The sequence below is a fragment of the Sciurus carolinensis genome, unplaced genomic scaffold (assembly GCF_902686445.1).
Source record: "Sciurus carolinensis unplaced genomic scaffold, mSciCar1.2, whole genome shotgun sequence".
In the NCBI taxonomy this organism is placed as follows: Eukaryota; Metazoa; Chordata; class Mammalia; order Rodentia; family Sciuridae; genus Sciurus; species Sciurus carolinensis.
The window spans coordinates 104,299-129,738 of record NW_025920140.1 but is presented as its reverse complement, the minus strand read 5'-3'; the positions used below and the strand labels follow the sequence as shown (position 1 = coordinate 129,738).

General features: G+C 35.9%; 1 pseudogene; it reads right to left on the bottom strand.

Annotated features, from left to right (window-relative positions):
* LOC124974247 (A disintegrin and metalloproteinase with thrombospondin motifs 20-like) overlaps positions 1-25,440 on the bottom strand; it is a 40,643-nt pseudogene that overhangs the window by 4,848 nt on the left and 10,355 nt on the right.

Genomic DNA, 25,440 nt, shown 5'->3' with positions numbered 1-25,440 from the left:
AAGACTTTAGACCTATTAATAAACACATGATAAAGATGGGATCCTTTCAGTCAGGACTCCCTCACCCTGCTAGTATTCCAAACAATTATCATATAATTACCATTGACATAAAAGATTGCTTTTTCTCAATTCCTATTGCATAACAAGACAAACCATATTTTGCTTTCATGGTTTGGGAACCTAATACCATAATCCCAGCACAAAGGTACCAATGGACAATACTGCCCCAAGGAATAAAGAATAGCCCACTTAAGTGTCAACACTTTGTTTCACAGGCAACCAGATCTCTCATTAAACAATATTTAATAATACACTATATGGATGATATCTTACTTGCCCACAGAGATAGTGCCACATTATTAACTTGCCTTAAGCAGCTTTTGGCCAACCTCACTACATTGGGGTTACATGTGGCAACTGACAAGGTTCAGCACCAACAACCACTCTTTGAGTTTTTAGGATATAAAATTTCATAAAAAATGATGCCCCTCAGACCAACTATACTTATAAAACCTAAATATACCATAAATAAATTACAATGGCTTTTTGTACATGTTAATTGGCTCAAACCCTTTCTGCCCATCCCTCCAAAGGACTTGACCCCCTTTTTTGACTTATTCAGGCAAGATTCCTGCCCTTCAAAGAAAATTACTGTAACTCTGAAAACCCTGCAAACAGTTAATCACATCAATAACTGTCTTGCTGACCACCAAACACAATGTTATGATGAGAGCCATCCCCTGCTAGGGATTGTCTTGTTGTTCCTAGGGGCACACCTTGGTGTCATTTGGCAGCAGGATGGCCCTCTGTTCTGGGTACATCTTGAGTGGAGTCACTGTCACAAAATCACCAGCAGACTGGAAAGCATTATTCTTACAGTGCTTAAGATAAGATATTACTGTAATAAAGTCTTCAATGCTGAGCCAGTTACTCTGGTACTTCCATTAACACAAGTTGAAATCTTGTATCTCATACAGAAAAACACTCAATTCCAAACCTTAATCTCTGACTTTCCAGGACAATTAGATAATCACCTTCCTCCTAACAAGATGGTTCAGATGCTACAATCCCTAGATATTTCTCCTCCAAAAAATGCCTTCCCTTCCTCACCACCCATACCCAATGCCCCCATGTGCATTTACCAATGCCAATAAGCAAAAGTTTGGGGATCTTATAAAAACAGTAAATGAACCAGATATCACACATCTAGAAAACCATACAGGGTCTGTTCAACTAGGTGAATTGAGGGTTGTAATTCAAGTAATTCTTCTATGCCAAGAAATCCCCTTTAAAATGTTTTCTGATAACTAATATTCCTAACAAGTGGCAAAACACTCCCCTTTTCTGTGTTCAGACCAACCAATAAATCAATCGATCAAGCCCTCCACACCTTAAACAAACTTACTGAAAGCAGACAGTTTTCATGGTATATTACCCATGTAAAATGCCACACAAATCTGCCAGGGATCATTGCTCAGGGTAATGATGAAATAGAAAAACTTATCTCATGTTACTCTATTTCATTGAGTGCCTTAGAGCAAGCATGCATACTACATACTAAGTTTCACATGTCAGCTAGCAATTTGAAGGTTTTGTTTCCTGATCTCACTTTGGCACAATGTAAACACATCATGCAAACTTGTAAACATTGTGCCCCTATGGCACCACTTGGTTCCTTACAACCTCAAGGAGTTAATCCTAGAGGCCTATCCCCTAACAAGATCTGGCAAATGGATGTTACCCATATTCCTTCATTTGGAAAACTGAAATATGTACATGCCATTGTGAGCACCTATTCCAACCTCACTTTTGCTATTGCACAGTCTGGGAAAAAAACCTCAAATGTAATAAAAGCTATAAAAATGGCTATGTTAATGATGGGAGTTCCTTGGACCATAAAAACTGATAATGGGCCTGCCTACATCTCTTCCAGCTTCCAACTGTTCTTAACATCATGGGGTATCTCCCACACAACTGGCATTCCATATAACTCACAAGGGCAAGGAATAATTGAAAGGACCAATCGCACATTAAAGGAAACATTGCAGAAACAGAAGGACATTCATATATGCCTGGACCCTAACCTCACGCTCACACACATTCTATTTACACTTAATTTCCTCACATTTGATAGCAATGGAGTGAGCCCTGCATATGAACATTGGGGTTCCTTTTCTTCTCTGACCCCCTTACACTTGGTACACTGAAAAGACCTTTTCACAGGTGCATGGCAAGGACCACACACTCTTATCTACCAGAGACGAGGGTTTGCTTGTGTTTTACCAGAGTCCACACCTAACCCCATTTGGATACCAGCCAGAAATATCAAGCCAGTCACCACTAGCCAAATTCCAAAGACTAAGCCTATCAGACAAGAAATGTTGCCAACAGCCTCCACATCAGAGAGTCCACAAGAAATCATGGGGTGACATAAATGCATTAGCCCCCCAAGTCACCATCTGGGGACCATAGCCCAGGCACTTTATTCTTACTCATGTGTGCTATTTTAACTGCTAACTCTCAGGTAAGTACCACACAGGTAAGTTCTTCCCCACACCTTTGGACCCTTGTTCATTAACCCCCCATACTTCAGATTGTCATAATCAGACTCCTTCATTTCCTAGGTTTTCCACTGTGCCAAATGCCCCAACAAAGTTGCCCATTAACATCAGCATTGATATAAAGAATTCTCTAAGTTTCTTGCTTAGAAATACAACTTTTACAAGTACATCACTTCATACTGATGATCACATTCAATTCAATTATCCAAGTAATGGAGGTGACTTTCTATGGTATTGCTGTACTAATAACATCCTTTGTCTCCTGAATGACATAGAATCCCTAGAAAGATGCAAGGTGCATGACTTAAGTCACCAAAAGATCAACAAATCAGGCCTTGATGGTCCTACATTGGCTAATCCCATTTACTTTCAGGGACCACTAGATAATATCGAGGAGACAGATCTTTATCCAGATGCCCCCAATGACAAAATGAAGCCCCCAAATCCCCAATGTACCCTTCCTGATTGCTCCAAACCTAACACATTTAGTTACCCTCCACCTCCTGTTCTATGCCATGGACCCTACATAACTGGAAGTAATGGAACACTAACTTATCATGATGCAGCCATTCCTGTGGTCTTCAATGATCTATCATTCAATGATTCATCTGCAGTCACAGTATTTCACTTCAAGGCTGAAGTGCTAGTAAACCCTTTGGCATAAAAACCTATGCAACAAGTATACTTGCACAGATGTTTCTCCTCTAAAATTCCTGAATGCCCCAGCATATGGAGATAAAGGCCATTACCACCAGCAAGATAAAGTGTTCGTACATTCTCTATTTTATTTTATTCAAGTTTCAAACTTTAATTCAACCACCCTCACAGGTAACATGATTAGCTGTGCACAATTAAACTGTGCTCTTGCTAACCATCTGCATATTAAGATCCCACTTCATATCATGGTTCATATTCCCTCATTTCTGTATATGATGGTTACTGACACAGATCTAATGTTCCCTATGATGTTAACAGAATGACTCTTGTCACTACCATCAACTAGATCCTGCAGATGATACTTCAGATTCTCTGCTGCCTTGATTGCCTTCCCTGCTGCTACAGCTGCCTCGACTGCAGCCTTGATCCAGTTCAGATCCACTGCTACTGTCCTTCAACAAACAATACACACCTCCTCTGATTTGTTCTATGGCCTTACATAATTAACCACACTTACCTTTGATGGCATACACAATTTACAAACCCAAATAGACATACAACAACAGCAAATAGATTATTTAATGGTAACAAAAAGTTTTCAGTGTGCCATTATTACTCAGTCTTCATCTGTTTGTATAATAGATGTTACTGTTCATAACCTTACACATGCCAGAGATTTACTTGCACAACAACTAAAGGCTGAATGGTCACAAAAGTTTCTCAATGTAACATACCTCATTGAACAGGAAATCACAAACATGACAAAAATCAGGGTTAATCAATTTGATACAACTACAATACAACAAATATGGTCAAAGCTAAAAAACATGCTGAATCTTACAAATCTGATAATGTTAGGACTAATCTGTAAACTCTTCCTTATAATTCTTGCAGTTCTTAAATGTTTGTGGTCCATTTTCAACAAGAGACTCACGAGGGTTCAGGTCAATCATGTTCTCCTGAAGGAATCCCTTGTCCAAATTAATAAAAATGGGGAAAATGTTGGGAGAAATTCTAAGTCTTGGTTAGCAGCTGTGAATGTCTCAAGTGTGTAAAAGGAAAACCTTCACACATTCACACCCATCAGGAATACCTACAGAGGGGAGCATTCTGCTCTGGTCACTTAGGAAAGTAAACAACTGTCCCCAAATTTACCTAGTGTTACCAAGGGAACCTGTATAGGGGCCTGGTGGTCTGATACCCCATGGCACATTATGATTGGGTTAAAAGCCTATAAAATGTATGGTTTCTCCTGTAATAAATGAGTTTGCAGGTTGCTCACCACAAGCCTGCTTTTACCCAACTCCTGGGGTCTGGGTTATGACTCCATTGGCTCTTACCTGCGCCTGAGCTAATCTGGCACCCTACAGTTTACATCTGTTGAAGTTTGTTGTTTTCTGTCTGAGGTTATGGTTTATCTTGGTACATTTTCTGTGACAGTTGATAAGAGCCTGTGTTCTGCTGTTGTTGGGAAGTGCATTCTATAAATGTTAATTAGATCCTCTTGGTTGATAGTATTGTTTAATTCTTTGCTAGCTTTTTTCTTCTCTTTTTTAATAATTTATTTAGTTTAATTAATTGTAAACAAATGGGGTACAACTTGTTTCTCTGGTTGTACATGAAGTAGAGTCATACCATTTGCACATTTGCATAATCATACATGTACATAGGTTAATGATATTTGTCTCATTCTGCTATTTTTCCTTCCTTTCACTCCTCCCACCCCTCTTTTTCCTCTATACAATTCATCCTTCCTCCTTTCTTGCCTCCCTCCCACCTATGATTATGTATTATCATCAGCTTATCAGAGAAATCATTCATCCTTTGATTTTATGGGATTGGCTTATCTCACTTAGCATGATATTCTCCAACTTCATCCATTTGCTTGCAAATGCAATAATTTTTTTCTTCTTTATGGCTCAGTAATATTCCTTTCTGTATATATACCACAGTTTCTTCATCCATTCAACCATTGACAGGCATCTAGGTTGGTTCCAGAATCTAGCGATTGGGAATAGATAAGCTATGAACATTGATGTGGCTGCATTACTGTAGTATGCTGATTTTAAGTCCTTTGGGTATAGGCCAAGGAGTGGGATACCTGGGTCAAATGGTGGTTCCATCCCAAGTTTTCTAAGAAATCACCACACTGCTTTCCAGAGTGACTGCACTAATTTGCAACCCCACCAACAATGTATGAGTTTACCATTTTTCCCATATCCTCACAAACACCTATTGTTGCTTGTATTCTTGATAATAGCTAAAGCAATCCTTAGCAGGAAGAGTTAAGCAGGGGGTATCACAATACCAGAACTTCAACTATACTACAGAGCAACAGTAACAAAAATGGCATGGTATTGGCATCAAAATGGACAGGTAAATCAATGGTACAGAATAGAGGACACAGAGACAAACCCAAATAAATACAGTTTTCTCATACTAGACAAAGGTGCCAAAAACATGGAGAAAAGATAGCCTGTTCAACAAATGGTGCTGAGAAAACTGGAAATCCATAAGCAGCAGAATGAAACTAAACCCCTCTCTCTCACCCTGCACAAAATTCAATTCAAAATGGATCAAGGACTTTAGAATCAGACCAGAGATCCTGTACCTAATAGAAGAAAAAGTAGTTCCAAATCTTTATCATGTCAGCTTAGGACCAGACTTCCTTAACATGAATCCCAAAGCACAAGATACAAAAGCAGGAATCAATAATTTGGATAGATGCAAACTAAAAAGTTTTTCTCAGCAAAGGAAACTATCAGCAATGTGAAGAGAGAGCCTAAAGAATGGGAGAAAATCTTTGCCACACATACTTCCGATAGAGTACTAATCTCCAGAATCTATAAAGAACTCAAAAAACTTTACACCAAGAATACAAATAACCCAGTCAACAAATGGGCCAAGAAAATGAGCAGACACTTCACAGAAGATCTGAAAGTAATCAACAGATATATGAAAACATATTCAACATCTCTAGTAATAAGAGAAATGCAAATCAAAACTACCATAAAATTTCTTTGCTAACTTTTTAGTCTGGTGATTCTATTAGTTGCTGAGAGTGGGGTGTTAGATATCCCAAGTATAACCATAGATTTGTCTGCTTTTTTTTAGCTTTATTGGTTTTTCTATTGTGTATTTAACCTATTTTTGAATGCATGAACTTTTAAGATTACTATGTCTTGGTGACTGATTCTTCTGCATAACATCTCTGTCCTCAGTAATTTTCTTTTCCATGAATTCTACTCTATCTGATATTTATATAGCTATGTAAGTACTCATGCTTTTAGAAATTCAAGTTTACATGATCTTCTTTCCATTTTTTCACATTCATTCTACTTATGATGTTACATATGAATTGAGTTTCTCATCTTCTGCATATTGTTTTGTCATGCATTTTTATGCACTCTGCTAGTCCCTGTCTTTTACAGTACCTGGTTTAAAATATTTGTTATTTGCAATATATGATTCATTTCAGTAAATTGGCATTTGTTATCCTTTTCAAGTTGTGGTTTTCCTAGTTCTTGATATGACAAGTGATTTAAAAATTATTAAAATGTATTTTAACACAAGAGTTAAAACATGATAATGCCACATTGACTAATCACAAAAATGCAATCTTTAAATTAACAGTCATAGGTTAAGATATATTCTTTTTGTTATTGCAGCACAAGATTTCCCACATGGACAAAAGTTAGATGTATTCTTACAACTTTATTTCTAATAGTATTTTAAATTATTTTGCACTTTATATTTTTCTTTTAAAAGAATTCATATTATTTGTTCATACACAGTCATACACATTCTTATTTTTTTACTTAATGAACAGGATAAGTTGAAATTAAAGTTATCCATGAAAGATTATTTATTAATCTGATATGTTGACAAAAGGTATTCTGAAGTTTGGCTAATTTGTGATAACATTGAAAAAGGTAAATGATTAGATCAAATTTTGATAACAAAACTTCATATCCCCTAAGCCCTTGTAATGTAAAAGGCTAATTTTGCAAATAAATATTCTTCTAATTTTCTTATTCTTCTTATTTCTAATAAAAGAAATCCAGGCACTCTAATGATATATGGATACTTTATACATGCAAAAGGTAAATAAATAAGTTTGTAAAAATTCTAATGTAAACATTTATTGCAATAGTAAAAACTTCATTTTCAGTTTTTCCTGAAAAAAAGATATAGTTATTTCTTAATGCAACAACTGAATTATTCAAATAATTCCTTTTGGAATAGATGTGGTAAAAAATGAAGAATTTTGTACTTCTGCCTTACTATTTTGTCATTTTTTGTTAGATGTTCTCTTCATTATTCATTTTTTAAGATTGAAAATGATGTCTATGCACAAGTCTTGAGTAAACACTCAGGCTTTTCACTTATGACATCATATATCTGTAATATAATATAATATAAAGCTGCTCCCCTGCCCTTTTTGTTGCAGCCATTTCTCCACCTTGCAACTTCTTGTCAGTCTCTGAACATCCTAGCTAGCTATTGGTTCATCAGTCAGCTTGCAAATATCCTTCTCCATTATTAATTCCCTGTTAGCCCAGCAGAATTCAACTGTTTAAGAGTAACTCCCCCATCTTTTCTCTTGCTTTTTTCTCCTACTCACTTTTCACTCTCTCTAGCATGTGCCCTTTCTCTTTCTCTTTCTTTTCCTCTCATTTTCTCTCTTACCCTGCAGGTACACTTTGTTTGCTTAATAAACTCCCTTATGTGATTTCCCATGTCCGGCATGGTTTTTGTGGGATTTCTTATAATATGAACAAAATTAACACAAAGTAAATATGTTGGAATTTTAACACAGTACCTAAAAATTATACAGAAACCAAAATGGATATGTAGAAAAGTTTGCTAAACCTAAAAATATTTTAAAATATCAAATAAAGGATTAAGAATATCTACCTAAAATTGACTCAAAAGGAATAACTGTAATTTTAATGTCCTATACACTTTTATATTAAACTTAAAATGTATTACATGTTCACTAAATAGAACAGGGTCAGAAAGGTCCAAATAGTAAACATTTCAGGCTTTGTGGTTCACACAGTCTATTGCAACTAATCAGTTCTACCAGTGGAGTACCAAATCACTTTTAGATAATACAAGAACAATGAACATGACCATGTTCCCATAAAATGTATTTATATAACTAGATGGGGGAAGGGGGGCAGATTTAGACCAGAGGCCACAGTTGGTCAACCCCTGATATAGATAATCTGACTCAAAAACACTTTATTTTCATTATTTCAATATATACCTACAAAGCAGGAGTAACAAACAAGTAAATGTTGAGTGCTTTGTAAATTAAAGTCATGAATCAGTAAGGAAAATAAAACATTTGTGTTGAAAAACCAAAGCCATTACTACCCAATCACTACTCAGTGAAAATGATGCTTTTTTTAAAATTGTGGCAGAATCCTAAGGGGTCTTTTTAAGAACTATGCTTGAGAATCTGTTTCTCAGTCAAATACAGCTGGGGCAGTAAATATCCCAGTGTAGATCATAAACTTCACAAACAGACATAAAATTTGAATGAATATAATGTTTTGAAATAATGTTTAGTTTTATGACAAAATTAAAGATATTGTGTAAGAGAATCTTAACATATTAAAAATAATCTTAAAAAGCAATTAAAATTTAAGATTAAAGCAAATTATATATTCTAAACACATTAAAGCTTTTAGTTCAGAAAAGCAACATGAAACTGTAGTTTAAATAAAAGCTGATAAATGCCTGATGTCACATCTGCTTCTTATAACAACGTATGACATAAGTATCATTACCCTTATTTTGTAGATTAGAAAAATCTACAAAAGGTTCAAATTTCCTGCACAGAAACACAGGCTCTGGAAAGGCAGAGCATAATTTAGCCATTAAGTAATCTAATTCTAAGTTCTATAGTTGGTCCATCTCATCAAAATACTTGAGAATGAATACATACATTAACTTAAGCAAATCTGTCCCGAACATTCTGCTGATATCTAAAGGCCTCCGTAAGAAATACTGTGTCTTTTCAATAAATTCACTTACTGGTGTACAAGAACCATGTTTCCACTGTGCTGCCTTTCCCATGGTAAGGAAGTAGTACCCATAGTGGGGATAATTGGCCAGGGAATAACTATACACTCCTATTTAAATGAAAAACCAATCCCAAAGAATAACCTTTAATTAATCAACCACATTTTGATTAAATCTGATATTTCATTGCCTCACATATCTCTTCAAGAACAGCTGCACACCAAGTCACAAAGTGATGGTGTAAAGAATTTTATTTTTAAAAGTTCAAAGCACTGTGAAATGATAGCACTGGATAGTAAGACTGAATATCAATATTTGGATCATTGCCTCTGACAGCTGAATAGGGAAAGAGTCAAGTCCTTCAAAAATACCACTAGGCTGAAGCATTCTGAAGGAATACAGAACTCCACCTTAAAAAAGCACAACACACTTTAAGATTCCATTATATTCATAATAATAGACATTGTCATACATGCACAGTTCAAAGAATAGTAATACACAAGTTAAATAAATGATCCAATGGCAGATAAAAGGTAAACTATTTCATAATGAACTATAAGACTGGCAAAACTGAGAATGATAAATTCTATCTCATGCACACATTTTTAAGGCATAAAAGTTTAAGTGGAAAAAGTACATATAAAAATAATTTGAACACATTAGTGATCCTCTTGTTAAATAATAGATATTTTTGTTTATAATCCACAAAAAGGTTTCATTAACCTGCCTATCACCTGGGTGAAGGCCCCTTGATACTCTCTCTCATCTAATACTGTATTAAAGAGCTCCCTGACACATTTAAAAGCACATATCTGATACCCAAGTCTGCAGGTAGCTGCACACTGAAAGATAAAGATAGAAAAAAATTTTAAAAAATTGCTTTTTAAAAATTACACAAACTTCTATTTTCTTAATAAATATATACATAGTAAAGTATTTTCACTAGATCTTTTATACAAGCACTTTATACCACATTCAAAAACCTAAAATTAATAAATTCAATCAACATGCCTACTTATTTAAGTATACTATGTAGACATTACTAAATACAGAAGTTAATAAAATATATATTATTAAAATAGTTTTAAAAATTATCATGTAAAAATATCAGTAAAGGGCTGATATTTTGGAGGCAAAGTCAATACAATTATAGAGAAACAGCACTTTCAAATTCTACCTGGTGTATCTCAATACACTAAAAGTACACTTCAAATAGATAAAGAATGGAAAGGTTAAAAGGTTTTCATCAACCTTGGCAATCTTCACAGGACAATACACTACCCACACTCATCTAGTCTGATCACTGCTCATCTTGCAGATTTCCAGCTGCCTGGTTGGCAGAACTTCTAAACAATGCCTATTCTAAATATAGTAAAGACACCAATGTAAACAAAGAACATGAAAATAGTTATAGTTTAATCAAATATAATAAAAACATGAGATTTAAAACCTTTGGTTAACTAAAGTAAATCCAAAATAAAAGCTAACATATTTACCACAGCAGTAATATCAAAATTTTAAATATACTCACAGAACTCCATGATCCTACTTTCCAAGAAGCACACACATGAATCTCACATGGTCTTAGAAATTCAGGTTTGGTACTTGAATTACAGAACCCATCACTCAATTGATGTTCATTCAGTTGACACCAAACCTGCCACTGCTTTGATCCTTTTCCACATGTAACAAGACACTGTAAGAAGTCAACAGGATGCATTACAAAATGATGCAATGATCAATTTGCATAATAAAATACAGCCCTAAGTGTGTTATAACCTCAATCCTTTAGAGATAGTCACTGGGCAAAACTGCCAACCCTAACTTCTGTGGCCCAAGTGTCACTGAAATGTCCACTGGTCCAAGAAACAAAGATACAAAACTAACCTTAGAATAAGTTTATATTCCAGGTTATTGCATTTTCTTATAAAAATAGCTATTAACATCAGCAAATGTTATTGCTAACTTAATAACTATGAATAGGTTAAGCATAGCCATTTTAAAAACTTTTACTGTCTTTATAAAAATTATTTTTTAAATGATAAAGTTAAATATGTGAATTTTATAAAGTCTTTGATGCAAAAATTCCTAACACAATATTATAATAGTTCTAAGCCTCATGTTTTTAATGTTACCTCACTCCACTCACTAGCAGCCCAAATGAGACAGGAAAATTCATTGCAGTTATGTAGAATCACTCCAGGAAGCTCCTGACATTCTCTTTCAGCAAGGTGGTGGACAAAGTTGTTTACACAATGAGATGCTGAAGACCCTTCTCCTCCTCCACAACTCCTGGAACACTGATTTAGAAAAGAAAAGAAAAGAAAAGAACAGCAACAAAAGAAGACTTTTGGAGATGGAAAAAATTAAATTCTTTACAACATAAATACTTGTGAGAAATTTAATATTCAATTAGGACAAAGAAGACAATCTTCTTTAAGCAGCAATTATTGTATCTGGGACCATTCTAAATAAGGTCATCTTGTTAGGACACAGCCACCATAGCATGACTGTCGGGAAGGAGGTTTAAGTTGATCACTGCAGTTGTGGTCATTTACTGGTACAGTCTGTCCTTTACAAATGTAATACATCATGCAGTGGACATATAAGGGTCTGTATCCTGGATCACAGTGGGATGAACATTCACTTTTGCCAGTGATGTGACATCTAGAAAAAAAAAATAGTTGGTATTACACTTGGCATACATGCTAATTAACACAAAGTTTAAAGTGAATTCTGAGAAACTCATCCATGAGATTCAATGTTAAAAATTCTAAGAACTCACAGAAATGCTACATGAAAAGATTTAATATATCACTGACTCAGAGATGTAAACTTCCAAGAGGTTATATAGCTCAAACATTTGATTTATAGATATAAAAAATAAGCTTTAGAGGGATTATGTATTTTAATATTATGTATTTCAATGGTATTGTTCAATGGTATTGTTCATTGAAAATTTTTCTATTTTGTCAGAAATTTTAATTTTTCCACACTAAATCTTAAGTGTGGAATCTTATATAATCCAAAATATATAAAAATTAAAGAATTATAACTGGAGACAGGGCATCAATGTCAACACTATATCCATTAACATCACCTTAACACTTGATAACTTTGGAGGTATGTCCAAGGAAGTATAAGTTTCAAAAACATTTGAAAACATTGGGTTTAGATCAAGAGGAGTCAAGTACCAAGTGAGTACTTTGATACATTAACAGAGAATGTCTGGAAATCTGACAACATCAATAAAGACACAGCCTTTAAAAATGGGCAACACAGTTTCTGTAAAGCATATCACACTGCCTCATTAATTCATTCTAAGCTCTAATTAGTCATGTTTGCAGGGAAAACATTGTTTACAAACAAAAATGCTAGTTTTAGCTATATTATCCCAATTATAGCCCAGGAATCAAACAGTATGGGTATCTCCACATAAAGAAGCACAGAATTCACAGAACTCTGATAGCTTCTTAAGGATTTCATTGTGTTTCATGTAACTTGAAATAGACAATTCTACCATACTTTTGTTATGTTTTCAAACAATATACAAATATATGTATAAATAATTACATTCAATACTGAATGTGACCTGCTACAATGAAAAAATTTTTAAAGAATTTAAAATGGAAGATGGGGTTATTCTTCTTAGTATCTGACTGTTACCAATCATTAAAGGGGGAGTAGAGGACAAGGAATTTAGATTAGAAGTACAAGTTTTTCTACCATGATCTACCATCATGTTGCTTTTACTTAATGGGTTAATTGCTAATATACCAGGAAGATCTATACATTCTCTAATCCACAGACTTCACAAATTTAGTGGTTCATGAATTCAGTGGGAATTATAGAATCAGGCTACTGATTTATTGTTTTAGATCTTTAAACCATGGCTTTTCAGAGTAGAGTTTACTTATATTTACTTTACAGGCAAAATGACTTCCATTTTCTAACACACAGTGTGGAGACCTGTGTACTGGTATTCAGTCAGTAAAATGAATAAAAGTACAAATAAATTGCTGAGCTTCATCACAAATTAGTGAATGTGAAATTTTATAATAGCAGAGGCAAATGATGGGTATTACCTACAGGTCTGCTCTGTTTTAGGAACTGTTTTATATATCTCACTTATTAGTTTAGTTGCATTATGCACTGGTTATATCATACATTATTTTTTAACCTAGTACACAGTTTGTATTGCACCTTTCAGTCACAAACAATGGAAGTGGCATGTGGTTGCAACTTTGATCAGATACAATCATATGATCACTCCTATGTATGCAGATAATTTTTCTTCTATGAAGACCTTGGCCAAGTCAAAGGAAAATTAAAAATAAAAGGAGATTTTACACAAGTAGAAGTTCCCTAATTAATTAATTCTATTAATAGTCTAAAGGGTGCAACTAAGAAAGCTAAATGTTCAACCGTACATATAATATATGCTAGTAGGTAAACGGACAACTGGGATCATTGTAGAGGAGGTGGCTCAGCACAGCGCTTGGACTCAGAGCAACCACTGGGGCTCCGGGCGGCTGCCTGAGGAGGAGCAGCGTGGTGAGCTGTTTAGACTCAGAGTGATCACTTCTGAACACCAGGGGGTTGCCCGGAGGAAGAGGACAAGCGTGGCGGGTCACTTGGTCTAGGAGCGACTGCATCAGAGCTACAGGTGGTTGCCAGAGGAGGAGCTGTGTGGTGAGCTGTTTGGACTCAGAACGACCACTTCTGAACACCGGGGGGGCTGACCAGAAAAAGAGGAGGAACAGGGTGGGTCACTTGGACTCGGAGTAACTGCCTAGGGATACAGGCAGTTGGTGGGAGGAGGAGACGCGAAGTGAGTTGCTTGAACTCCTAGTGACTGCATCAGAACCCAGCAGCTGTCCGGAGGAGGAGGTGTGTGGTGGGTCTCTGGGTCTCGGAGCTATTGTATGGGGCTAGAGGTGGCGGCTCAGAGGAGGGGCCCCATAGCCAGGAGATTAGGTGCAGAGCAGGGTCCCAGGACCGGCTTCTTGCTGGAAGAGCCACACAGAGACACGCTTAGGGGCGGAGCGAAGTTTCCAGGACTGTGGGCAGCTTCTCTGAGGAGAGGAAGCCTAAGGAGATGCGTCTGCAAAGGGTGAGGCTCCCAGGCCCAGGAGGTAGGTCCAGGCCCCTGGGAACATTTCAGAGGAAGACAGCCCAGTCCAGGCAGTAGTTGTAGATTGAGGGGAGCATCTAGGAGGGGAACTGACCAGCGAGACCTCCCCACTGGGTGAGTCTTCCCTGCCAGGTGAGGTTTTCCCACAAGGACGGTAAAACCAGAGACACAGGAACAAACAGGCCTTGCCTCAACCCGCAGCCTAGTTCCCCTTTGGATGACCATTGATCAACAAGTGGAGGCACCTCTGCCCACTATCAGGGAATATACCTAACCTGAGGGTCACCATCCCTAGAGAGGCAGCTACCTTGTGAAGCACCGCATTATCAACTTCCTCCAAGACTGCAGGCTACTGAAGGATAAGAGGGGATATACTAGCAATCTTCAGGGAAATTATAAGTCAATAGAGGAAATCTGCAATATTTTAAGGACCCACTGATTCCTGAACAATATGAGAAAACAAGGGAAGAAAATGCCCCACACAAATCTAGATGTTACATCAATAAAATCCAACGACAGCATGGCAGAAGAAATGACAGAAAGGGAGATCAGAATGTACATAATTAAAATGATCAGAGAAGCAAACAAGATGAAAGAGCAAATGCAGGCATTGAATGATGAGATGAAAGAGCAAATGCAGGCATTGAATGATAGCACCAATCGACAGTTAAAAGAGCAAATACAGGAAGCAAAAGATAATTTCAATAAAGAGTTAGAGATATTGAAAAAAAAACCAAACAGAAATCCTTGAAATGAAGGAAACAATAAACCAAATTAAGAACTCCATAGAAAGCACAACCAATAGGATAGAACACCTGGAAGACAGAACCTCAGATATTGAAGACAAAATATTTAACCTTGAAAACAAAGTTGAACAAACAGAGAAGATGGAAAGAAATCATGAACAGAATCTGCAAGAATTATGGGATATCATGACAAGGCCAAATTTGAGAATTATTGGGATTGAGGAAGGCTTAGAGCAACAAACCAAAGGAGTGAACAATCTATTAAATGAAATAATATCAGAAAATTTCCCAAATCTGAAGAATGAAATGGAAAATCAAGTTCAAGAGGCTTATAGGTCTCCAAATACACAAAATTACAACAGACCCACACCAAGGCACATTATAATGAAAATATCTAACATACAAAATAAAGACAGAATTCTAAAGGCTGTGAGAGAAAAGAACCAAATTACATTAAGGGGGAAACCAATACAGATATCAGCAGATTTTTCAATCCAGACCCTAAAAGCTAGAAGGGCCTGGAACAACATTTTTCAAGCTCTGAAAGAAAATGGATGCCAACCAAGAATCTTATACCCAGCAAAACTTACCTTCAAATTTGATGATGAAATAAAATCATTCCATGATAAACAAAAGCTAAAAGAATTTACAAAAAGAAAGCCATCATTACAGAACATTCTCAGCAAAATATTCCATGAGGAAGAGATAAAAAACAAAGAAGCAAATCAGGAAAGGGAGGAATTATCCTATAGGAACTGTCAAATAAAGGAGGAACCAAGTTTTGTCAAAATAAATAAATAAATAAATAAAATTTAAAATTGAACCAAATGACTGGGAATACAAATCATATCTCAATAATAACCCTGAATGTTAATGGCCTGAATTCATCAATCAAAAGACATAGACTGGCAGATTGGATTAAAAAGAAAGATCCAAAAATATGTTGCCTGCAAGAGACTCACCTCATAGAAAGAGATACCCATAGACTAAAAGTGAAAAGATGGGGGAAAACATACCATGCACATGGACTCAGCAAAAAAGCTGCAGTATCCATCCTCATTTCAGATAATGTGGACTTCAAGCCAAAGTTAGTCAGAAGGGATAAAGAAGGACATTTCATACTGCTTAAGGGAAGAATAAATCAGCAAGATATAACAATCATAAACATCTATGCCCCAAACAGTGGCTCATCCATGTATGTCAAACAAATCCTTCTCAATTTTAGAAACCAAATAGACCATAACACAATAATACTAGGTGATTTTAACATGCCTCTCTCACCACTGGACAGATCTTCCAAACAAAAATTGAACAAAGAAACCATAGATCTCAATAACACAATCAATAATTTAGACTTAACAGACATTTATAGAATATACCATCCACCCAAGAGCGAATACACTTTCTTCTCAACAGCACATGGATCCTTCTCTAAAATAGACCATATATTATGCCACAAAGCTAATGTTAGCAAATACAAGAAGATAGAGACACTACCTTATATTCTATCAGATCATAATGGATTGAAGTTAGAAATAAATGAAAGAGTAAAAAACAGAAACTACTCCAACACCTGGAGATTAAACAATATGCTATTATATGATGATTCGATAACAGAAGATATTAGGAAGGAAATTAAAAAATTCTTAGAGGTAAATGAGAACAAAAAGCATCATATCAAAATCTCTGGGACACTATGAAAGCAGTACTTAGAGGAAAATTTATTTCATGGAACACATTTAATAAAAGAAGTAAAACTCAACAAATAAACAACCTAACACTACAGCTCAAAGCCCTAGAAAAAGAAGAACAGACCAACACCAAAAGTAATAGAAGACAGAAAATAGTTAAACTCAGAGCTGAAATCAACGAAATTGAAACAAAAGAAGCAATACAAAAAATTGACAAAATAAATAGTTGGTTCTTTGAAAAAATAAAATTGATAAACCTTTAGCCACACTAACAAAGAGAAGACGAGAGAAAACCCAAATTACTAAAATTCGGTATGAACAAGGAAATATCACAACAGACACGACTGAAATACAAAACATAATTAGAAGCTGTTTTGAAAATCTATACTCCAACAAAATAGAAAATTTCGAAGACATCAACAGGTTTCTAGAGACATATGAATTGTCTAAACTGAACGAGGAGGACATACACAATTTAAATAGACCAATTTCAAGTAATGAAATAGATGAAGTCATCAAAAGCCTACCAACACAGAAAAGTCCAGGACCTGATGGGTTCTCAGCCGAGTTCTACAAAACCAAGAGCTCATTCCAATACTTCTCAAAGTATTCCATAAAATAGAAGAGGAGGGAAACCTCCCAAACTAATTCTATGAAGCCAGTATCACCCTGATACCTAAACCAGACAGAGACACATCAAGGAAAGAAAATTTCAGACCAATATCCTTAATGAACATCGATGCAAAAATTCTCAACAAAATTTTAGCAAATCACATACAAAAACATGTTAAAAAGATAGTGCAACATGATCAAGTGGGTTTCATCCCAGGGATGCAAGGTTGGGTCAACATCAGGAAATCAATAAATGTAATTCACCATATCAGTAGACTTAAAGTCAAGAATCACATGATTACTTCGATATATGCAGAAAAAGCATTTGATAAAATACAGCACCCCTTCATGCTCAAAACACTAGAAAAAATAGGGATAGTGGCAACATTCCTTAACATTGTAAAGGCCATCTATGCTAAGCCCATGGCTAATATCATTCTAAATGGTGAAAAACTGAAAGCATTCCCCCTTAAAACTGGAACAAGACAGGGATGCCCTCTTTCACCACTTCTTTTCAATATTGTCCTTGAAACTCTAGTCAGAGCAATTAGACAGACCAAAGAAATTAAAGGGATAGGAATAGGAAAAGAAGAACTCAAACTATCCCTGTTTGCTGATGATATGATTATATACTTAGAGGAACCTGGAAATTCCACCACAAAACTTTTAGATCTCATAAGTGAATTCAGTAAAGTAGCGGGATATAAGATCAATGCACATAAATCTAAGGCATTTTTATACATTAAGTGATGAATCTTCAGAAAGAGAAATTAGGAAAACTACCCCATTCACAATAGCCTCAAAAAAATAAAATACTTGGGAATCAATCTCACAAAGAGGTGAAAGACCTCTACAGTAAGAACTACAGAACACTAAAGAAAGAAATTAAAGAAAACCTCAGAAGATGGAAAGATCTCCCATGTTCTTGGATAGGAAGAATTAATATTGTCAAAATGGCCATACTACCAAAAGTGCTATACAGATTCAATGCAATTCCAATTAAAATCACAATGATGTACCTTACAGAAATAGAGCAAGAAATTATGAAATTCATCTGGAAGAATAAAAAACCCAGAATATCTAAAGCAATCCTCAGTAGAAAGAGTGAAGCAGGGGGTATCTCAATACCAGATCTTCAACTCTACTACAAAGCAATAGTAACAAAAATGACATGGTATTGGTACCAAAATAGAAAGGTGGATCAATGGTACAGAATAGAGGACACGGACACAAACCCAAATAAATACAATTTTCTCATACTAGACAAAGGGGCCAAAAATATGCAATGGAGAAAAGATAGCCTCTTCAACAAATGGTGCTGGGAGAATTGGAAATCCATATGCAACAGAATGAAACTAAACCCATATCTCTCACCATGCATGAAATTAAACTCAAATGGATTAAGGACCTCAGAATCAGACCAGAGACCGTGCATCTTATAGAAGAAAAAGTAGGTCCAGAGCTTCAACATGTCAGGCTTAGGACCAGACTTCCTCAACAGGACTCCCATAGCACAAGAAATAAAAGCAAGAATCAATAACTGGGATAGATTCAAACTAAACAGCTTTCTCTCAGAAAAGGAAACTATCAGCAATGCAAAGAAAGAGCCTACAGAGTGGCAGAAAATCTTTGCCAATCATACTTCAGATAGAGTACTAATCTCCACAATCTATAAAGAACTCAAAAAACTCTACACCAAGAATGCAAATAACCCAATTGACAAATGGGCTAAGGAAATGAATAGACACTTCACAGAAGAAGATGTACAAGCAATCAACAAACATATGGAAAAATGTTCAACATCTCTAGTAATAAGAGAAATGCAAATCAAAACCACCCTAAGATTCCATCTCACCCCAATTAGAATGGTGATTATCAAGAATACAAGCAACAACAGGTGTTGGCGACGATGTGGGGGGAAAGGTACACTCATACATTGCTGGTGGGGCTGCAAATTAGTGCAGCCACTCTGGAAAGCAGTGTGGAGACTCCTTAGAAAACTTGGAATGGAACCATTTGACCCAGCTCTCCCACTCCTTGGCCTATACCCAAAGGACTTAAAATCAGCATATTACAGAGATACAGCCACATCAATGTTCATAGCTGCTCAGTTCACAATAGCCAGATTGTGGAACCAACCTAGATGTCCTTCAATTGATGAATGCATAAAGAAACTGTGGTATATATATATACAAATGGAATATTACTCAGCCATAAAGAATGATAAAATTATGGCATTTGCAGGCAAATGGATGAAATTGGAGAATATCATGCTAAGTGAGATAAGCCAATCTCAAAAAAACAAAGGACGAATGATATCGCTAATAAGTGGATGATGACAAATAATGGGGGGTGGGAGGGGTTAGTGTTAGGGTTAGAGTTATGGTTAGGTAGGGAGGGGGTCAAGAATGGAGGAAGGAAGGACTGTATAGAGGGAAAAGAGGGGTGAGAGGGGTGGGAGGGGTGAGGGGGAAGGGAAAAAAATAACAAAATGAATCAAACAGCATTACCCTATGTAAATTTATGATTACATAAATGGTATGCCTTTTCACCATGTACAAACAGAGAAACAACATGTATCCCATTTGTTTACAATAAAATAATAAAAAAAGAAAAATAAATTGTTACATGCTTAAAAAAATAAGATATGATAGTATATTAATCCAATTAGGAATGATGTTTTTTAATAAGTAAACTTAATCCTGAATGATTGATGAGTGTGTTTAGTGAAGAGGAGAAAATAAGGTGGGAGAGGTCCAGAGTAGAAAGAAATACATCAGGGCTAAGACTAAGACTGGGGAAAACTGAGTGGCTAGGGTCAGTGTTGATGCTACCTGGTAGTGGTATTATTGATTCCCCATATTTTCCCCTTTATCTGAAGGGAGGTGCATATCTCTAGATGCTACAATGTTGGGGTAACTTCCTGTGGAGAACACTTTCCTGTCAATTGACATCAGCCTTATGCTAACTGACTAAAGTGGATGGAACCTATTCCAGTTCCACCAGCTCTCATCCATTTTTCCACTGCTTCCAGAACAGCATTTCTCAGGAAGGGCTGATCTTTTAGCCTGGAGTTATAAAGGAAAAGGCATTGTTTGACAGTAGAAAATCAGTGGTGTCACAGATTGCAGGGGAGGGAGGCAAGATGAGAAGATGAGCACAGGGGATTTTCAGGGCAGGAAACTTCTCTGGGTGATACCATCACCATATACATATACAGCACAAAGAGTGAATCCGAATGTAAACTATAGACTTTAGTTGATAATAGTGCATAAAATTTGGCTCATCAATTACACACATGTGCCCAACTAATGCAAGATGATAATAGAGGGAGTGGGTAAGTGAAGGGCATGGGGATACAGGGGGAAGAAATAAGTCAGAATATTCAGCATTTCTGTACTTTTTGTTGAATGTTTTTTAGTAAACATAAAGATGCTCTAAATAATAAAGTCTATCAATTTTTTAAAAAAATTACATGATACAGATAACAAATTACAGTACAGCCATAACAAATTAGCAGCAAAGCATGATATGGGCAATCATGCTTTTTTTTCTAATCCACTGAGATTTGGTGGTTGGTGTATGCAGCACAACAGCAAAAGTAAACTCAGGGAAATGGTCATAACAAGTCAGAATAGTCTAAATTTACATTGAAGAGAAAGTAAAGAGTTTAAGCAGTCTGTGACATGATCAACTTTCTGTTTATAAAATTGAACTATGTACTAGAAGGTGACTAATTATCTCTGATATTTCCTAAGCAAACTTTAAAATTTAAAAAAAAATTGAAAAGTCATGTCTAAAAGAACAAGAATAAAAGAAAACATAGTAGGCAAGAGAAAGAATTAATATGAAAAGCCGATTGAAATATTCATTTTTAAATAGTTTTGTTAGTTGCAGATGAACAGAATGCTTTTAGTTGTTTTTATGTGGTGTTAAGAATAGAACCCATTGCCCCATATGTGCTAGGGAAGTGTTCTACCACTGAATCCCAGCCCCAGCCCTGGAATAGATTTTTGATAGTCAAGGAAGATGAACCCTAAGCCTGTGAAGGTGGAGAGTAAATTGAAAAACAAAATAATTACCACAAAATCAGAGAAAAGTCCAGGAATCAAAAGACACAGGTTTCTCTGAAGAGGTGACTGTTGTGAGGGGTAGATTTAAAAAATGAAGACTTGTTTGAAAGGTATTTATGAAGAATAGTTAGACAACAACCCTTCTAGCCAAGAGCAGCATAGGCTAACAGAAGGTGAGCCACCTGTGTTATTTGGCATTTCTAGCAGTAACATTAAAGAATAGTAACAGGTGAGATTAATTTTAATAGCATTTTAATTTAATCCAATTATCTGCAATAGAACCACTTCAATATGGCACCAATGTAAACATTATCAATAATGTTTTGCATTCTTTTTTTAATATTAAGTTTCCAAATCCATGACTACAGCATGGTTACACCACATAGAACAGTCACGGGTGGACAGCATAGCTCTAGGAGAGGAGAACTCAAAGGAATGGGACATAATACATGAAACTGCACAGCAGATTGAAATAGGGTGATGAAGTGAGTCTCCACAATCAAAGAACAGATTCCAGCCTGACTTGCCATCCACTGTGGCCCTAAGGTGACTTTGTTTTTACCCACCCCATCACAACTGTCAGAAAATGAGGGAATTCCTATCTTGGGTGACCGTTTAACCAAGAAAAAGGATCAACTGACAAGGTCATTTGATTCTTCACCCCATTGACAAACAAAAGGGCCTCTCAACAATCCAGCTACCCTAGAATGAAGCCCTTGGTTGACTCATCTGTCCTACACAGAACTTGCAATCAACACCTTTGTCCTTCCTAAATATGAACAATCAACAAGTGATCATTGGAAATTCTAGGAAAGCCACTTAAAAAAGAGAACAAAAAAATAGAACTAGGATGAGACTAGTATGTCAGAGCAGAAGAAAACTCAAGAATACACTTACACTCAGAGAACTAATAGAAGATGTTGTACCCACGAAATAAAAGCAAGATGTTATGAGAAGAAACATTAAAACAGTGAAATGGATAGAATAAATGAGAAAATAAGTGCTCAGTTTAAGAGGTTGAATACTCAAATAATAACTTTCAGAAACATGAGAGAAAAATGAGTGAGGAAATTATTAAAAACATTTATGAATGCAACTAAATTACTCAAGACAAAGAATCAGTGTTTTCAAGTTGAAATGACAACCTAATTTCTTAAGAAAATAAAGAAAAAATAAAATGAAATGAAACATCAGCATGAAGGGATCCATAAAACTTCCAGAACAGAAAATGCCACATATAAGCACAGAAAATTGAAAAATAAGCTGAGGAAACAGTCATAAAACAAGACTTTCAAATCTAAAGAGAAATCACGTATTTTAGAATTTGTACAAAAGTATTTGGCAAGAATGAGAATGGAACAAAACAATTTTCAGGGTTGGAGGACTGATAATTTTCAGTGCAAAAACAAGTAAACAAGAAAACAAAACTGAGGAAATGCATCTTGAGAGAAACCTAAATGGTACAAAACAAGAGTATACTCACAGCATACTGTGTGGGAAAAGAATTAATAGTTCTTTTCTCTTGCATGTGATTCTTTAAGGGATCTCTCCTGGTCTGAACACCCCCACCACTTCTCAATATATATTTCAAAACCTCACAGAATCATTATGATTTAATTTGGTGTGTACACTGCACCTGTGGCTTGGCTTTGTCCCCCTAGGACCCCAGGGTCCCCAAATTCCAATTCTCTTTGATAAAGTACACCCAGGTCCTTCCTACCAAGTTAATTCTTCCTTCTGCATTATCAAAGCCCCTGGTTTCTACTTTAGCATTTATTCTAGCTGACCTGGTAGTCATTCACTACCACAGTCCTTCTCTGAGACACTGCCCAAGCAGTTTCAAGAATGCCTGTTCCCATGCAATCACTCTGTGCATCACTGTCCCAAAGCAACAGGACCACAGGTGGACCTCTTCCTGAATAAAGCAGAACAGTTCCTGTGGAACCTGGTCACATCAGTTAACTAGATTGTCCCTCACCTTCTTATTATCTGTGGCCACTGCCCCTGGTCACCTGCTTCCTCGTATAGAATTATGTCCATCTGCTCCAGGTTTCCTTTCCTCAGACCACTGTTCTCCCTTATTCTTAAGCTTTCTGTCTATTCTCCATGAAAATGACTTCTCCATTCCATACATCTTCTCTATACCTTATCTTCAGTCTCCTCACACCTTCTTTCTCTGATCATCTCTGATACACACAGAGATAAGGTATTGCATTTACAATTTTATTACTATTATACTACTATTTTACATTATGATTTCTACTCATGCTTCTGTTACATCCACTAGACTTTAAAACCTGAACACAGAACTGGGGTCTCATTAATAACCTAAAACAAAGCAGTCCCTCATTAAATGTCCTTTATTGAACATGTATTGCACAAGTAAGCATCCATAATTACACACTACACAAAGACTCTAGTCTTTCCATTTTCTGTCCCTACTACAAATTTCTCTTCCATTTTCTCTCTGCTCCTTTCAGTCATTCATGCTACCAGTACATAGCTGGGGAAGGGAAATGAAAGAATGAATGAATGTTTGAAATCTCAACACAAAATAAGACACAGATTGCTAAGAAAAAGTGTGTGGAGGACAGTGGATGAGAAGGTAGGTATTTCACTAGGAAGAGGGATGTAAGTTAGAGAGAGAAAATGTCTGCAACTGCAAAAAAATAAGAGAGAGAGAGAGAGAGAGAGAATGAGAATAAAAATGTGAGAATGTACAAGGAACAGTTGAATAGGGTAGTTTTAAATGGGAGCTGTTAAGTAAGAAACACAAAGAGTGAGGAAAAATAATAAGAAGAAAGAAAACTACACTTTTGTATGCCTGTGTGTTATATGGAAAGGAGAATTCCATAGCAGCCCGACTCAAAGTGACTGAATTATAACATGATAACAGTATGCAGTTAAATAACCATCTCTTTTTAAAACCTGGGTACCTTGACATATTTTGGTACAGTCTTGTCATGGTACATATGCATCCCATATGAACAGGTTACTTCTATCCTCCTCAGGGATGCTGAAGGAATATCATACGTCAGGATTGTATAAATTACCCACACATAGCACCTCAATAAAGATACAAAGGAAAATACAATCAATTTATAAAAGATACATGCTTCAGATATAATTTCTATATGTAATAATGAATGCTAATTACTTAACCAGTATAGTTTACTAATATGATTAAAGCAAAGTCTTACTAACCACCAAAGAAGAACCACTAGTTCTTCTTCCAGTTGATCAGTTAATTCTTTCAATTAAGTTGTTTGATCCACTGTGTTCAAAAATAGCTCCTTGTATGTTTGTTTCTTTTTTTGACATACCACAAAATTTCCATTTAAAAGAAAATTCCCTTGGGCATCAGATAGGACTGTAAAAGAATATATGTATTGCTCATGAAACCATAAAGAAAGTCAACAGTACAGAAATTTTTTTAACTTTTAAATTAAAATCCTGTTTTGAATTTAAAGAATAAAATTTTAAATTAATATCAAGGATAATATTAAAGAAATAAAACTTATCATGCTACAGTGTGCTATCAATTCTATAAGTAGGAAAACTTCAGCATGTCAGACAAAGATATTAGAATAAATCCCCACTACACTTTTCTACCTAAAAGGGTCATCTTCCCCCATGGGGTACAGAGCCTCAGGAGCAACCTACACAAAGTAGTCAGCAGAAAGAAATCATGCCCCTACCAGACAGATCAGTTAAACCAATCTTGGTCATCAACAGAAGAAAACAAAGAGCATACTGTGGCAAGATTCTATTTTTATATGTCTTGGAAAAGATGTACAAAGGTTTAAAACTAGGTTCAATATTCTAAAAGGCTATGCAATGACTACACTGTTCTCTATGCACCTGTCTTGATTTTTTTGTAAAGAGGCACTCTATTCCTGTTGAAATACATGTAAATATCAGCTTTTCAGAATA